This window comes from Bos mutus, chromosome X, assembly GCF_027580195.1.
Source record: "Bos mutus isolate GX-2022 chromosome X, NWIPB_WYAK_1.1, whole genome shotgun sequence".
Lineage (NCBI taxonomy): Eukaryota > Metazoa > Chordata > Mammalia > Artiodactyla > Bovidae > Bos > Bos mutus.
This window is the reverse complement of record NC_091646.1, coordinates 48758927-48776176: the sequence shown is the minus strand read 5'-3', so window position 1 is coordinate 48776176 and position 17250 is coordinate 48758927. Positions and strand designations below refer to the sequence as shown.

Below are 17250 nucleotides of genomic sequence, written 5' to 3'. Positions count from 1 at the left end.
TGTTTTCATTTTTCAATGGAAATTATATACTAATTTCTTTTTAATTTTCTTCTCTTATCCAACAATTATTTAGAAATAGGCTATGTAGTTCCTAAATATTTGAGGTTTTTCCAGATATGTTTTGGTTATATATTTCTACAGTACTGACCTGGTCAGAGAACTTACTCTGTATGGTCTGAATCTTTTAAATTTATTGAATGTTCCTTTATGGCCCAGAATATGGTCTATTTTAGTAAATATATCTATTGATATATTTGGTTAATATATCAATAGAAAAAATTGTGTATCTTTCTGTTGTCCTGTAAACTTTTCTATAAATGTCAGTTAGGTCTGCTAAGTCGCTTCAGTTGTGTCTGACTCTGTGCAACCCCATAGACAGTAGCCCACCAGGCTCCCCCGTCCCTGGGATTCTCCAGGCAAGAACACTGGAGTGGGTTGCCATTTCCTTCTCCAATGCATGAAAGTGAAAAGTGAAAGTGAAGTCGCTCAGTAAGTGTCCGACTCTTCGTGACCCCATGGACTGCAGCCCACCAGGCTCCTCCGTCCATGGGATTTTCCAGGCAAGAGTACTGGAGTGGGTGCCATTGCCTTCTCCACAGTTAGGTCTAGTTAGTTCATAATCTTGTTTAAGTCTTCTATTATATATCTTTACTTATTTTGTCTGTATTTGTGCTAAAATCTGACTGCAGTTATGGTTATGCCTCTCTCCTTGACATTCTATCACAGTATTTTTGTTGTTACTGTTTTTTAATATACTACTAGATTCAACTTGCCAGTTTTTTTCATTTTTTTCATTAATGATACTGACCTATGATTTTATATTTTAATGCTGTAGTTTTATTATAGTTTCAAGGTTATATTTGCTTCATTAAATGAGTTAGGATAGCTTTTGTTCTTTTTCTGGTCTCAGGAAGAGTTTGTATAACATAAAGAATATCTGTACCTTGAATATACCTTAGAACATCTTTAAAACCTTTTTAACTAATGCCTTTTAGGGTAGAGCATACATTATATAGCATTTTATAGGTCACACAAAATAGGCTTTCACAGACATCTTCACCATAGCTTATTCACACAGTTCCTTGTACCTGGAGAGGTCAACTTTCTCATTCACTTGTCCTTTCTCACTCATCATCTCCAGCCCCCTGTAATCTCTGTCAGAGGCCTATCCATTCTTCAAATATTTTCTAGAAGGCCATCTATCCCCCTCATAGTGACACTGCTGATCCCTTTCACCAGTTCCATGAACTCTCACCTTCAGGTGTCTAGTGCTTACCCATTTGGTCATGCCTACTCAAGAATCAAGCAAGGACTTCTTCCTTTAGGATGGGGCTGTGGGCTGGGTAATCTGTCTTAGAAACGTATAGTGAACTTAGTAGATACATATGTCTATAAGCCTATCAGCAAAATTTTTAAGCCTTTTACTAATGGAATTGGGGAACATGGTATTGCCTTGTTATTTTGGTATTATTAATGAGGTTAAACCTACTTTCAGATGTTTCAGAGGTTAAACCTAGCCAGTTGGGTTTTCTTTTTGTAAGCAGAGTATTTGTAAGCTTTTATCATTTGCCTTTTAGAGGTTCTTGATTTAGAGGTTCTTAGAAGTTCAATAACTTCTTATTGATTTCTACATACACACAAGCCTGTGAATAGTTCAGGGAATTTTGAAAGAAAAATAATATGGAAGTTGGAAAGTGTTTTTCCCACAAAGAATTTTAAAATTTTTGTCAAATCTCTTGATAGAGTAGAACTACTTGGGAAAAGTTAAATGGAATACAGATAGAGAGCCCATATGTTTCCACATATATGTGGGTATTTATATTAGGGTGGCAGTTAAAATTCATGGAGAAAAGTGAAAGATTCAGTGTGCCCAGGATCCTCAGCATGTTCAGTGATTCACTAGCAGGATTCACAAGGCTCAGTATACAGTTGTACTCACAGCTATGATTTATTACAAAAGAATGCAAAACCAAATCAGTGAAAGGAAAAAAGTGCATGGAGCAAAGTTCAAAATAAACTCCTGAAAACTTCCAACATTTCTCTGCCAGTGGAGTCCCACAGGATACACTTAATTCCTTCAATAATTTATGACAACATGTGTGAAATATTATTTATCAAGGAAGCTTATTAGATACTCAGCGCCCAAGGTTTGAGGGAGGTACCTTTTGCCTAGCATGCACCAAAATTCGAGACTCCCAGAAGGAAAAAAGGTGTTAATATTTAGCATAAACTGTATTGTTCACACAGAGAGTTTAGGCACAGTGAGCCAATCATAATCTGTTTTGGGAATAGTGGACACCTTCTTTAAATCCAAGTTAACAGAATCCAACCAAAGGCCAGCCTTGCAAGTAAGTCTTTATAAAGCTTGCAATCTTACATCTGCTATGCTAATTCTTTCTACACATTTGGTGAATGGTGTTAGAATAATTAGCTAATCATTTGGGAAAACAGATAATGTTATGTCACAATACATGTGATCAAATTCCAGGAAGATTAGATATTGTAAATATTTCAAAAGATGCAGAAGGATAAAGAAAAATAAATACTCATTTACCTAGAATGAATTTTGGCTTGTGATATGTAGAGGGAAATGCAGATGGATTCTTTCCCCATAATACCAGTATGTTTTATTAAGTAATATGCCCCTACTCCAACAATTTCCCATGTCTCTTTTATAGTATATGGTTATCTTCAAATATGTTTCTGAGGTAAATTCTCTTTGCTGTTAGAAGCATACAGGCTTACTTATTGCAGTTTATAATAAATATCGTGGGTTATCTGAAATGTAATATCTATAGTTCATACCTGATTACTCTCCAATTAATATTGTCATTTTATCTTATCTTTAATATTATTATATTGATTGAGGTAGAGGGTTACTAATATTCTCATATAACTCCTTTGAAATTCTCTTGGAGTTTCAAAAAGGAAAAGTGTGTTGGACAGGCCAAAGAATATCTCTCTATGTTGCTATGTCAGATAGCATAATTTTTTTCTCATGACTACATTTTATTTACATATATGAATAAATGTTCGGAGAAGGCGATGGCACCCCACTCCAGTACTCTTGCCTGGAAAATCCCATGGATGGAGGAGCCTGGTAGGCTGCAGTCCATGGGGCCACTAAGAGTCGGACAGGACTGAGTGACTTCACTTTCACTTTTCACTTTCATGCATTGGAGAAGGAAATGGCAACCCACTCCAGTGTTCTTGCCTGGAGAATCCCAGGGACGGGGGAGCCTGGTGGGCTGCCGTCTATGGGGTCGCACAGAGTCGGACATGACTGAAGCGACTTAGCAGCAGCATAAATGTTACATATATATATATATATATATATACACATATAGTCATATATAACAGGTTCTTTGTCAGTTCATCTGTCAGTGCATATTTAGGTAGTTTCTGTGTCTGTCTATTGTGAATAACGCTGAAATGAACATGGAAGTACAGATATCTCTTAAAGATAGTGACTTCATTTCCTTGGAATATATACACCAAAGTGGGATGGGATCATGTGGTGATTTAAAAAAAAGTTTTGAAAAGCCTCCATGCTGCTTTCCATAGTAGCTACACTAATTTACATTCCCACCAACAGTGTATAAGAGTTTTGCTTTTATTTATATTCTTGTCAACATGTGTTATCCCTTGTATTTTTGATAATCATAATTCTAACTGGTCGAAGTGATACCTCATTGTGATTTGATTTGCATTTCCCTCATGACTAGTAATGTCATCTTTTCATGACATTAGTGATGTCATCTTTTCATGTAACTGTTGGCCATTTATATTTCTTCTGTAGAAAATTATTCAGGTTCTTTACCAATTTTAAAATCAGATTATTAGTTTTACTATTCAATTGTATGATTCCTGATATGTTTTAGATATTAGTGAAAGAGAAACTGTTAGTCTCTCGGTCGTGACCGACTCTTTGCGACCCCATGGAACGTAGCCTGCCAGGCTCCACCGTTCATGGAATTCTCCAGGCAAGAATCCTGGAGTGAGTTGCCATTCCCTTCTTCAGGGGATCTTCCTGACCAGGGGTTGAACTTTCATCTCCTGCATTGCAGACAAATTCATTACCACAGAACCACCTGAGAAGCCTTCTGTTAATGTACTGTATCTCATTTGTTGATTTGTATATGATGAGCCATGCTTTCATTGCAGATATAAATCTCACTTGATCATGGAATATGGTCCTTTCAATGTACTATTGAATTCAGTTTGCTACCATTTTGTTTAGAATATTTGCATATAAAATTATTTTCATTGGAGAGTAATTACAATATTGTGATGGTTTTTGCCATATATTGACATGAATCAGCCACAGGTATACATGAGTGCCCACTATCCTTAACCGCCCTCCCACCTCCCTCCCCACCCAATCCCTCTGGATTGTTCCAGACCACCGGCTTTGGGAACCCTCTTCATGCATCAAACTTGCACTGGCATCTGTTCTACATATGGTAATATACATGTTTCAATGCTATTCTCTCAAATTATCCCACCCTTGCCTTCTTCCACTGAGCCCAAAAGTCTGTTCTTTACATCTGTATCATCTTTGCTGCCCTGAATGTAGGATCATTGTTACCGTCTTTCTAAATTCCATATATATGCATTAATATATGGTATTTTGGAGAAGGCAATGGCACCCCACTCCAGTATTCTTGCCTGGAAAATCCCATGGACAGAGGAACCTGGTGAGCTGAAGTCCATGGGGTCGCTAAGAGTTGGACATGACTGAGCGACTTCACTTTCACTTTTCACTTTCATGCATTGGAGAAGGAAATGGCAACCCACTCCAGTGTTCTTGCCTGGAGAATCCCAGGGACGGGGAAGCCTGGTGGGCTGCCGTCTATGGGGTCACACAGAATCGGACACGACTGAAGTTATTTAGCAGCAGCATACAGTATTTGTCTTTCTCTGTCTTACTTCATTCTGTATAATAGGTTCCAGTTTCATCTACCTCATTAGAACTGACTCAAATGTATCAAATGCATTCCTTTTATAGCTGTGTAATATTCCATCCTGTATATGTACCACAACTCCCTTATCCTTTGTTCTGCTGGTGAATATCTCTAGGTTGTTTCCATGTCCTAGCTATTATAAATAGTGCTAAAATGAACATTGGGCTACATGTGTCTTTTTCAATTCTGATTTCTTCAGGGTGTATGCCTAGCAGTGGGATTGCTGGGTTGTATCGCAGTTCTATTCCCAGTTTTTTAAGGAATTTCCACACTTGTCCACAATGGCTGTACCAATTTGCATTCCCAACAACAGTGTAAGAGGCTTACCTTTTCTCCATACTCTCTCCAGCATTTATTGTTTGTAGACATTTTGATGATGGCCATTCTGACTGGTGTAAGATGATACCTCATTGTTGTTTTGATTTGCATTTCTCTAATAATGAGTGATGTTGAGCATCTTTTCATGTGTTTATTAGCCATCTTTATGTCTTCTTTGGATGAATGTCTGTTTAGTTCTTTTGCCTGCTTTTTGATTGGGATGTCTGATATTCTGGTATTGAGCACATGAGTTGCTTGTATTTTTTGTATTATTTTTTATCAATTTATTTTAATTGCAAGATAATTACTTTATAATATCGTGATGGTTTTTCCATACATCAACATGAATCAGCCACAGGTGCACATGTGTCCTCCCATCCTGAACCCCCTACCTTCTTCCCTCCCCACCTCATCCCTTTTGGTTGTCCCAGAGCACCAGCTTTGAGTGCCCTGCTTCATGCATCAAACTTGCACTGGTCATCTGTTTTACATATGGCAAAATACATGTTTCAATGCTATTCTCTCAAATCATCCCACCCTCACCTTCTCCCACATAGTCCAAAAGTCTGTTCCTTACATATGTGTCTCTTTTGCTGCCTTGCATTAGCATTGTAATTACCATCTTTTTAAATTCCATATATATGGACTAATATACACTATTTTTCTTTCTCTTTCTGATTTACTTCACTCTGTATAATAGGCTCCAGTTTCATCCACCTCATTAGAACTGAGTCAAATGCATTCCTTTTTATTGAGTAATATTCCATTCTGTATATGTACCACAACTTCCTTATCCATTCTCAGCCAGTGGACATCTAGGTTGCTTTCACGTCCTAGCTGTTGTAAATAGTGCTGCAGTGCATATTGGGGTACATGTGTCTCTTTCAATTCTGGTTTCAGTGTGTATGCCGATCAATGGGACTGCTGGGTCATATGGCAGTTCTATTCCCAGTTTTTTAAGGAATCTCCACATTGTTCTCAATAGTGGCTGTACCAGGTTGCATTCCCACCAACAATGTAAGAGAGTTCCCTTTTCTCCACACCATCTCTAGTACTTATTGTTTGTAGACTTTTTGATGGTGGCCATTCTGACTTGTGTGAGATGATACCTCATTGTAGTTTTGATTTGCATTTCTCTAATAATGAGCGATGTTGAGCATCTTTTCATGTATTTATTAGCCATCTCTATGTCTTCTTTGAAGAAATATCTGTTCTTTTGCCCACTTTTTGATTGGGTTGTTCATTTTTCTGCTATTGAACTGCATGAGCTGCTTGTGTATTCTGGAGATTAATTCTTTGTTAGTTGCTTCATTTGCTATTATTTTCTCCCATTCTGAGGGCTTCATTTTCACCTTGCTTATAGTTTCCACATTGTGTAAAATCAAGTAAGTTTAATTAGGTCCCATTTGTGTATTTTTGTTTTTATTTCCATTACTCTGGGAGGTGGGTCCTAGAGGATCTTGCTGTGATTTATGTCAGAGAGTGTTCTGCCTATGTTTTCCTCTAAGAGTTTTATAGTTTCTGGTCTTACATTTAGATCTTTAATCCATTTTGAGTTTCTTTTTGTGTATGGTGTTAGAAAGTATTCTAGTTGCATTCTTTTAGAGGTGCTTGACCAGTTTATCGAGCACCACTTGTTAAAGAGATTGTTTTGTCTCCATTGTATTGCTTTGCCTCCTTTGTCAAAGATAAGGTGTCCATAGGTGTGTGGATTTATTTTTGGGCTTTCTGTTTTATTACATTGATCTATATTTCTCTCTTTGTGCCAATCCCATGCTGTCTTGATGACTTTAGCTTTGGAGTATAGTCTGAAGTCACGAGGGTTGATTCCTCCAGTTCCATTCTTCTTTCTAAAGATTGCTTTCACTATTTGAGGTTTTTAGTGTTTCCATACAAATTGTGAAATTATTTGTTCTAGTTCTGTGAAAAATATCATTGGTAGCTGATAGGGATTGCACTGGATCTATAGATTGCTTTGGGTAGTATACTCATTTTCACTAGGTTGATTCTTTTAATCCATGAACATGGTATATTTCTCCATTTATTTGTGTCATCTTTGATTTCTTTCATCAGTGTTTTAGATTTCTATATATAGATCTTTTGTATCTTTAGGTAAGTTTATTCCTATCTATTCTTTTCGATGCAATGGTAAATGGGATTGCTTCTTTAATTTCTCTTTCTGTTATTTCATTGTTAGTGTATAGGAATGCAAAGGATTTATGTGTATTAACTTTTTATCCTGCAACTTTACTACATTCATTGAAGAGCTCTATTAATTTTCTGTCTGTATCTTTAACGGTTTTCTATGTACAGAATCATGTCATCTGCAAACAATCAGAGTTTTACTTCTTCTTTTTCAATCTGGATTCTTTTCATGTATTTTTCTTCTATGAATGCTGTGGCTAGGACTTCCAAAACTATGTTGAATAGTAGTGTTGAGTATGGGCACTGTAGCCTTGTTACTGATTTTAGAGGAAATGCTTACGATTTTTCACCATTGAGGATAATGTTTGCTGTGGGTTTGTTGTATATGGCTTTTATTATGTAGGAGTATGTTACTTCTATGCCTTCTTTCTGGAGAGTTTTTGTCATAAATGGGTGTTGAATTTTGTCAAAGCCTTTCTCTGTATATTTTGAGATAATCATGGTTTTTATCTTTGAATTTCTAAACATGGTGGATCACATTGGTTGATTTGCAAATATTGAAGAATCCTTGCATCCCTGGGTCTTGTTCTCATGGGTGGGGCCATGCTCGGTAAATCTTTAATCGAATTTTCTGTTGATGGTTGGAGCTGTGTTCCCTCCTTGCTATTTCAGTTCAGTTCAGTTCAATTCAGTCTCTTAGTTGTGTCCAACTCTTTGCAACCCCATGGACTGCAGCACACCAGGCCTCCCTGTCTATCACCAACTCCCAGATTTTATGCAAACTCATGTCTGTTGAGTCGGTGATGCCATCCAACCATCTCATCCTCTGTCGTCCCCTGCTCCTCCCTCCTTCAATCTTTCCTAGAATCAGGGTCTTTTCAAATGAGTCAGCTCTTCGAATCAGATGGCCAAAGTATTGGAGCTTCAGCTTCAACATCAGTCCTTCCAATGAACATTCAGGACTGATTGCCTTTAGGATGGACTGGTTGGATCTCCTTGCAGTCCAACGGACTCTCAAGAGTCCTTACCAATGCCACAGTTCAAAAGCATCACTTCTACGGCACTCAGCTTCTTTATAGTCCTACTCTCACATCCATACGTGGCTACTAGAAAAACCATAGCGTTGACTAGATGGACCTTTGCTGACAAAGTAATGTCTCTGCTTTTTAATATGCTGTCTAGGTTGGTCATAACTTTTCTTCCAAGGAGTAAGTGTCTTTTTATTTCATGGCTGCAGTCACCATCTGCAGTGATTTTGGAGCCCCCGAAAATAAAGTCTGACACTGTTTCCACTGTTTCTCCATCTGTTTGCCATGAAGCAAGGGGACCAGATGCCATGATCTTAGTTTTCTGAATGTTGAGCTTTAAGCCAACCTTTTCTCTCTCCTCTTTCACTTTCATCAAGAGGCTCTTCACTTTCTGCCATTTGGGTGGTGTCATCTGCATATCTGAAGTTATTGATATTTCTCCCAGCAATCTTGATTCCAGCTTGTGCTTCTTCCAGCCCAGCGTTTCTCATGATGTACTCTGCATATAAGTAAAATAAGCAGGGTGACAATATACAGCCTTGACTTACTGCTTTTCCTATATGGAAACAGTCTGTTGTTCCATGTCCAGTTCTAACTGTTGCTTCCTGACCTGCATACAGATTTCTCAAGAGGCAGGTTAGGTGGTCTGGTATTCCCATCTCTTTCAGAATTTTCCACAGTTTATTGTGATCCATAGAGTCAAAGACTTTGGCATAGTCAATAAAGCAGAAATAGATGTTTTTCTGGGATTCTCTTGCTTTTTCGATGACCAGCAGATGTTGGCAATTTGATATTTGGTTCCTCTGCCTTTTCTAAAACCCGCTTGTACATATGGAAGTTCACAATTCACATATTGTTGAAGCCTGGCTTGGAGAATTTTGAGCATTACTTAACAGCGTGTGAGATGAGTGCAACTATGCAGTAGTTTGAGCATTCTTTGGCATTGCCTTTCTTAGGGATTCGAATGAAAATGGACTTTTTTCCAGTCCTGTGGCCACTGCTGCATTTTCCAAATTTGCTGGCATATTGAGTGCAGTACTTTCAAAGCATCATCTTTTATGATTTGGAATAGCTCAACTGGAATTCCATCACCTCCACTAGCTTTCTTCATTGTGATGCTTCCTAAGGCCCACTTGACTTCACGTTCCAGGATGTCTGGCTCTAGGTGAATGATCACACCATTGTGATCATCTGGGTCATGAAGATCTTTTTTGTATAGTTCTTCTGTATATTCTTGCCACCTCTTCTTAGTATCTTCTGCTTCTGTTAGGTCTATACCATTTGTGTCCTTTATTGAGCCCATCTTTGCATGAAATGTTCCCTTGGTATCTCTAATTTTCTTGAAGAGATCTCTAGTCTTTCCCATTCTATTGTTTTCCTCTACTTCTTTGCACTGATTACTGAGGAAGGCTTTCTTATCTCTCCTTGCTGTTCTTTGGAACTCTGCATTCAAATGGGTATATCTTTCCTTTTCTCCTTTGCTTTTTGCTTCTCTTCTTTTCACAGCTATTTGTAAAGCCTCCTCCCCTGCTATTTACCTGGGGCTAAACTATGGTGGAGGTAATGAAGATAATGGTGACCTCCTTCAAAAGAAGGAGTCCTATTATTATTCTTCCCTTGAGAACCCAGGAACAGTATTAAAAGGCAAAAAGATAGGACAGTGAAAGATGAACCCCCCAAGTCCTTAGGTGCCCAATATGCTAGGTAATCCAAGTCTATGCCACAACCAGTAATGCTGAAGAAGCTGAACGGTTCTATGAAGACCTATAAGACCTTTTAGAACTAATACCCAAAAAAGATGTTCTTTTCATTACAGGGGTGTTAAAAGTTTAAGTGAAGTCGCTCAGTCGTGTCCAACTCTTTGCGGCCCCATGGACTGTAGCCTACCAGGCTCCTCTGTCCATGGGATTTTCCAGGCAAGAATATTGGAGTGGGTTGCCATTTCCTTCTCCAGGGGATCTTCCCGACCCGGGGATCAAACCCTGGTCTCCTGCATTGCAGGCAGATGCTTTATCCTCTAAGCCAGCAGGGAAGTCCTTCATTAGAGGGGACTATAATGCAAAAGTAGGAAGTCAAGAAACACCTTGGCCTTGGATTACAGAATGAAGCAGGGCAAAGGCTAATAGAGTTTTGCCAAGAGAACACAATGGTCATAGCAAACACCCTCTTCCAACAACACAAAAGAAGACTCTACACGTGGATATCACCATATGGTCAATGTTGATATCAGATTGATTATATTCTTTGCAGCCAAAGATGGAGAATCTCTATACAGTCAGCAGAAAGAAGACAGGGATATGACTGTGGCTCAGATCATCAACTCCTATTCGCAAAAATCAGAGTTAAATTGAAGAAAGTAGGGACAACCACTAGACCATTCCAGTATGACCCAAATCAAATGCCTTACAGTTATACAGTGTAAGTAAGAAATATATTTAAGGGACTAATTCTAATAGAGTGCCTGATGAACTAAGGATGGAGGTTCGTGACATCGTGCAGGAGACAGGGATCAGGACCATCCCAAGAAAAAGAAATGCAAAAAAGAAAAATGGCTGTCTGAGGAGGCCTTATAAATAGCTGTGAAAAGAAGAGAAGCAAAAAGCAAAGGAGAAAAGGAAAGATATACCCATTTGAATGCAGAGTTCCAAAGAACAGCAAGGAGAGATAAGAAAGCCTTCCTCAGTAATCAGTGCAAAGAAGTAGAGGAAAACAATAGAATGGGAAAGACTAGAGATCTCTTCAAGAAAATTAGAGATACCAAGGGAACATTTCATGCAAAGATGGGCTCAATAAAGGACACAAATGGTATAGACCTAACAGAAGCAGAAGATACTAAGAAGAGGTGGCAAGAATACACAGAAGAACTATACAAAAAAGATCTTCATGACCCAGATGATCACAATGGTGTGATCATTCACCTAGAGCCAGACATCCTGGAACGTGAAGTCAAGTGGGCCTTAGGAAGCACCACAGCGAAGAAAGCTAGTGGAGGTGATGGAATTCCAGTTGAGCTATTCCAAATCATAAAAGATGATGCTTTGAAAGTACTGCACTCAATATGCCAGCAAATTTGGAAAATGCAGCAGTGGCCACAGGACTGGAAAAGGTCAGTTTCCATTCGAATCCCTAAGAAAGGCAATGCCAAAGAATGCTCAAACTACCACACCATTGCACTAATCTCACACACTAGTATGGAGAAGGCAATGGCACCCCACTCCAGTACTCTTGCTTGGAAAATCTCATGGACAGAGGAGCCTGGTGGGCTGCAGTCCATGGGGTCTCGAAGAGTTGGACATGACTGAGTGACTTCACTTACACTTTTCACTCCCATACATTGGAGAAGGAAGTGGCAACCTACTCCAGTGTTCTTGCCTGGAGAATCCTAGGGACAGAGGAGCCTGGTAGGCTGCCATCTCTGGGATCACACAAAGTCAGACATGACTGAAGCGACTTAGCAGCAGCAGCAGCAGCACACACTAGTAAAGTAATGCTCAAAATTCTCCAACCCAGGCTTCAAAAATATGTGAACCATGAAATTCCAGATGTTCAAGCTGGTTTTAGAAAAGGCAGAGGAACCAGATATCAAATTGCCAACATCTGCTGGATCATTTTAAAAGCAAGAGAATTCCAGAAAAACATCTATTTCTGCTTTACTGACTATGCCAAAGTCTTTGACTCTGTGGATCACAATAAACTGTGGAAAATTCTGAAAGAGATGGGAATACCAGACCACCTAACCTGCCTCTTGAGAAATCTGTATGCAGGTCAGGAAGCAACAGTTAGAACTGGACATGGAACAACAGACTGTTTCCATATAGAAAAAGGAGTAAGTCAAGGCTGTATATTGTCACCCTGCTTATTTTACTTATATGCAGAGTACATCATGAGAAATGCTGGGCTGGAAGAAGCACAAGCTGGAATCAAGATTGCTGGGAGAAATATCAATAACTTCAGATATGTAGATGACACCACCCTTATGGCAGAAAGTGAAGAACTAAAGAGCCTCTTGATGAAAGTGAAAGAGGAGAGTGAAAAAGTTGGCTTAAAGCTCAACATTCAGTAAACAAAGATATGGTATCTGGTCCCAATACTTCATGGCAAATAGATGGAGAAACAGTGGAAACAGTGTCAGACTTTATTTTGTTGGGCTCCAAAATCACTGTGGATGGTGACTGCAACCATGAAATAAAAAGATGCTTACTCCTTGGAAGAAAAGCTATGACCTATGACAGTATGTTAAAAAGCAGAGACATCACTTCACCCACAAAGATCCATATAGTCAAAGCTATTGCTTTTCCAGTAGTCATGTGCAGATGTCAGTGGGACTGTATAGAAGACTGAACACCAAAGAATTGATGCTTTCTAACTGTGCTGCTGTAGACGACTCTTGAGAGTTCTTTGGAGAGCAATGAGATCAAACCAGTCAATCCTAAAGGAAATCAACCCTGAATAGTCATTGGAAGGACTGATGCTGAAGTTGAAGCTCCAGTACTTTGGCTACTTGATGTGAAGACGCAACTCAGTGGAAAAGACCCTGATGCTGGGAAAGATTGAGGGCAGGAGGAGAAGGTGACTGAGGATGACATCATTGGATGGCATCATCAACTAACTCAGTTGACATGAGTTTAAGCACAGTCTGGGAGATAGTGAAGGACAGGGAAGCCTTGCATTCTGCAGTCCAGAGAGTTGCAAAGAGTCGGGCATAACTGAATAACTGAAGAACAACAATAACTAGTCTCAGACACATCTTTATTAATCAAAATAGGAACTATTACAGTAAACAAATTTTTGCTGACTAGAAATGTTTATTCATTTAGCATAAAAAATCGTGATTTGGGATTTGACAACATCCTGGAAAGCATATTCTGCATCCTGCTGATTGTGGAAGCTTTTTCCCTGCAAAAAGCCTGAAGAAGTGGTAGTCGGTTCATGAGAGGTCAGGTGAATATGGCAGATGAGGCAAAACTTCATAGCCCAATTCATTCAACTTTTGAAGCATTAGTTGTGTGAAGTGTGGTTGGGTGATGTCATGGAGAAGAATTGAGCCCTTTCTGTTGACCAATGCTGGCTGCAGGCATTGCAGTTTTCAGTGCATCTCATCAATTTGCTAAGCATAATTCTGAGATGTAATGGTTTCACCAGAATTCAGAAAGCTGTAGTGGTTCAGACTGCTAGCAGACCACCAAACAGTGACCATGATCTTTTTTTGGCACAGGTTTGACTTTGGGAAGTGTTTTGGAGTGTCTTCCAACCACTGAGCTGGTCGTCACTGGTTGTTGGGTTGATTTCCTTTAGAATTGACTGGTTTGATCTCTTTGCAGTCGAAGGGACTCTCAAGAGTCTTCTCCAACACCACAGTTCAAAAGTGTCAATTCTTTGGTGCTCAGACTTCTTTATGGTCCAACTCTCACATCCACACATGACTACTGGAAAAACCATAGCTTTGACTATATGGACCTTTGCTGGCAAAGTGATGTCTCTGCTTTTCAATACACTGTCTAGATTTGTCATAGCTTGTCTTCCAAGGAGCAAAGCAAGTGAAAGTGAAGTAGCTCAGTCGTGTCCGACTCTTTGAGAGTGGACTATAGCCTACCAGGCTCCTCCCTCCATGGGATTCTCCATGGCAAGAATACTGGAGTGGGTTGCCATTTCCTTCTCCAGGGGATCTCCGACCCACGGATCAAACCCAGGTCTCCCACATTGCAGGCAGATGCTTTAATCTCTGAGCCACCAGGGAAGTTTAAGGAGCAAGCATCTTCTAACTTCATGGCTGCAATTGCCACCTGCAGTGATTTTGGCGCCCAAGAAAATAAAGTCTGTCACTGTTTCCATTGTTTCCTCATCTAGTTGCCATGAAATGATGGGACCGGATGTCATGATCTTAGTTTTCTGAATATTGAGTTTTAAGCCAGGCTTTTTCACTCTCCTCTTTCACCTTCATCAAGAGGCTCTCTAGTTCCTCTTTGCTTTTTGCCATCAGGGTGGTGTCATCTGCATATCTGAGGTTATTGATGTTTCTACCAGGAATCTTGATTCCAGCTTGTGCTTCATCTAGCCTGGCACTTTTCGTGATGTACTCTGCATATAAATTAAATAAGCAGGGTGACAATAGACAGCCTTGATGTATTCCTTTCCCAATTTTGAACCAGTCCTTTGTTCCATGTCTGGTGCTTGACCTGCATACAGGTGTCGCAGGAGGCAGGTAAGGTGGTCTGGTATTCCCATCTTTTTAAGAATTCTCCACAGTTTGTTGTGATCCACACAGTCAAGGGCTGTAGCATAATCAATGAAGCAGACGTAGATGTTTTTCTAGAAATCTCTTGCTTTTTTGATGATCCAAAGTATCATTTCATTTAGGATGAAATAAATACTGCTTACCAGTCAGATATAGGTCAGCATTCTTTTAATATTTAAAGCTTTTCTTTTCCCCATTGACTTTAAAGATGAAACAATTCATCCAAGCTGGTTTCCTCACATGTAACATGAAGGCAATAGTTTATTTCAATAATAGTTCATAGTGTCCAATATTTTTGTGAGTTAATACACAAAATGTTTAAAATAGGACCTTCCTTGGTTCAATAAATGTTAATGAGTTGTACTGTCTGTTCTCTAAATGAATTAACAATAAAATGTCTAACAGACATTTCAAAATCTCACAGTATAATCTGTCAGCTAGTAGTAGATTCACTCCTCTGTCAGTATCTTGAAATGAAGATTTCACTATATCCAGAATGACCACATAGGATTGCTAATATGACTTTGGATAAATCTGTAAATTTTTAGAAAAAAATTAATAAGAATGAAACTACAAGTAAAGGTCACCTCCATGGGAGTGGAGATTTCTTTTTTGTTTGTGCTGAGGACAAAGTAGATGCTCATATATATAGTTGTTGAATGAACGCAAGGCACCAGCCACTTGAAGGAGGAGAAAGAACAGTTCAGAGAGTCAAAGAGATTCACATACACCCACAGATCTCAGCAGAGCTCAGACTCGCTTCTTTAAGCCTGGCATTCACCCAAGAGAGAGTATACTTTGGAACAAAGAAAACATAATCCACAGTTCAGCTAAGGCCATTGAAAGAACACAGTGAAAGACTTTCTGTGACAACTGACATCTGTTGTCTCTAGATACAATATAGAATTGTCTCTAGATTTTTTCCTGTTATCTAAATATTGTACAGTTATCAGGTCTGACTCTTTGTGACCCCAATAATAAGTATCTAATAACAAGTAAAAGCTGATAGGTAAATATATGAAAATTCATGGTAAGAATAATGTTCCCTTTTCATTCTGGTAAGCATCAGTGATTTTCAGTAAATAGGGACTTTCTCCAAGATGAACCTCAGAGGATTGCAAAATCCCTCTCCTTTAGCAAAGAGAGAAGGTTCTTAAGAGGGTGGTTATAGTGGTGAGTGGTGAGAGATGAGCCCCCAAATTGATCCTCCCAGGGCATGAAGCCCAATTTGAGTGAAGAGGAGTGGACAGTCAGGATGGTGATTGAATTCCATGCCTACTGTTGCTGTAACAAATTATCACAATATTGCTGGCTTAAAAAAAAAAAGGCAAAAAATAAAAATACTGAAGGTTGCACATAGGAAAGGGTTTCACTGGTCTGAAATAAAGGTGATAGGAGGACTTCATTCTTCCAAGAGGTCCTAGAGGAATCTGTCTCCTTGCCTTTTCCACCTTCTGGGTCTGCATGGGCCTTGGCCTCTGGCTTCCTTCTTCAAAACCAGCGACATCCTATCCACTGGTGGCATCTTGCATGCAACTTCACTGTGACACTAAATCTTCTGCCTGCTTCTTCCACATTTAAAGTAGCCTTCCATGGCATTGGCCAAGATAAAGCAGTGTAATCTTCCTTTACATTCAGGTGATTAGCAATCTTAATTCCACTGTGACCTTAAGTCTCCTGTGCAAGGTGAAAGTGAAAGTGAAGTTGCTCAGTCGTGTCCGACTCTTTGCGACCCCATAGACTGTAGCCTACCAGGCTCCTCTGTCCATGGGATTTTCCAGGCAATAGTTCTGGAGAACAGGACATGGACGTTTTGGGGGGACTTTTATTCAGCCTACCAAAGCGAGGGTGTCATTTACTTGGGTTTTAAAATGGGCAACAATACCAACAGGTTTGTGTTCAACCAGAGATGTTCTTAACCATGGCTGCTCTTTGCCCAACAGAGCACAAATGAAGGAGATGGAGACTACAGGGAGGACTTAGAAGTGCAGGAATCAGAAGTGCAGGAATCAAGAACCAGCAGATTACTGTCTTGGGGAAGGGAGTGTCTGGTGGGGCTGACTCCAAACAATGGCTGGGGGAAGTAGACTGGTGTGTATGGCAAGCGTGTGAGATCCCAATTGGTTCTAATCCTTGGCGTATTCCCACTCTGCCAAAGATGAGGAGCCCTTGGAATCCCCTGCAAGAGACCTGACAGGAGCCAGGAAGAGGAGCCAGGACTGCCCCTACATGGTGCCTGACCCCTCACTGTGGGGTGAGAAACAGGATTGTCTGAGCAGGTGCGGGTCCTGTCAGGGAAAGGTCCTCTTTCCTGGGCAACTGTGGGGACAGTGAAATGGTAAAGTGTGCCACCACAGCGACTGAGAGAACAGCAGTGTGGCAGAAAGAATGACGACACTGGCGCAGGCAAGTGGTTTGTCTCCTCAGCCAGAGGTCTATCAGGGGCTGCCTTCCCTTAGAAGAGGGGCAGGGGCTCGGCCTCCACGGGCGCCCCTTCCCACTTTCCTCCAGCCCACGGCCCCTGAAGGTGAAAGCAGCCCCAGCCACCCGCGCCCAAGAA

General features: G+C 40.0%; 2 protein-coding genes across 12 annotated transcripts in view; both read left to right on the top strand.

The window, feature by feature from the left end:
• Positions 1-17250, top strand: part of GPRASP3 (G protein-coupled receptor associated sorting protein family member 3) — a 108325-nt gene that overhangs the window by 62281 nt on the left and 28794 nt on the right. The window lies entirely within an intron of this gene.
• The window catches only part of GPRASP2 (G protein-coupled receptor associated sorting protein 2), an 85150-nt gene that overhangs the window by 62283 nt on the left and 5617 nt on the right, over positions 1-17250 (top strand). The window contains exon 2 of one of the 9 annotated variants that reach the window (XM_070366105.1): positions 16849-16969. The exons of the other annotated variants lie outside the window; for them this stretch is intronic. The gene's annotated coding sequence lies outside the window, so the exon portion shown is untranslated. The remainder of the gene's footprint in view (positions 1-16848; positions 16970-17250) is intronic. 9 annotated transcript variants of the gene reach the window in all.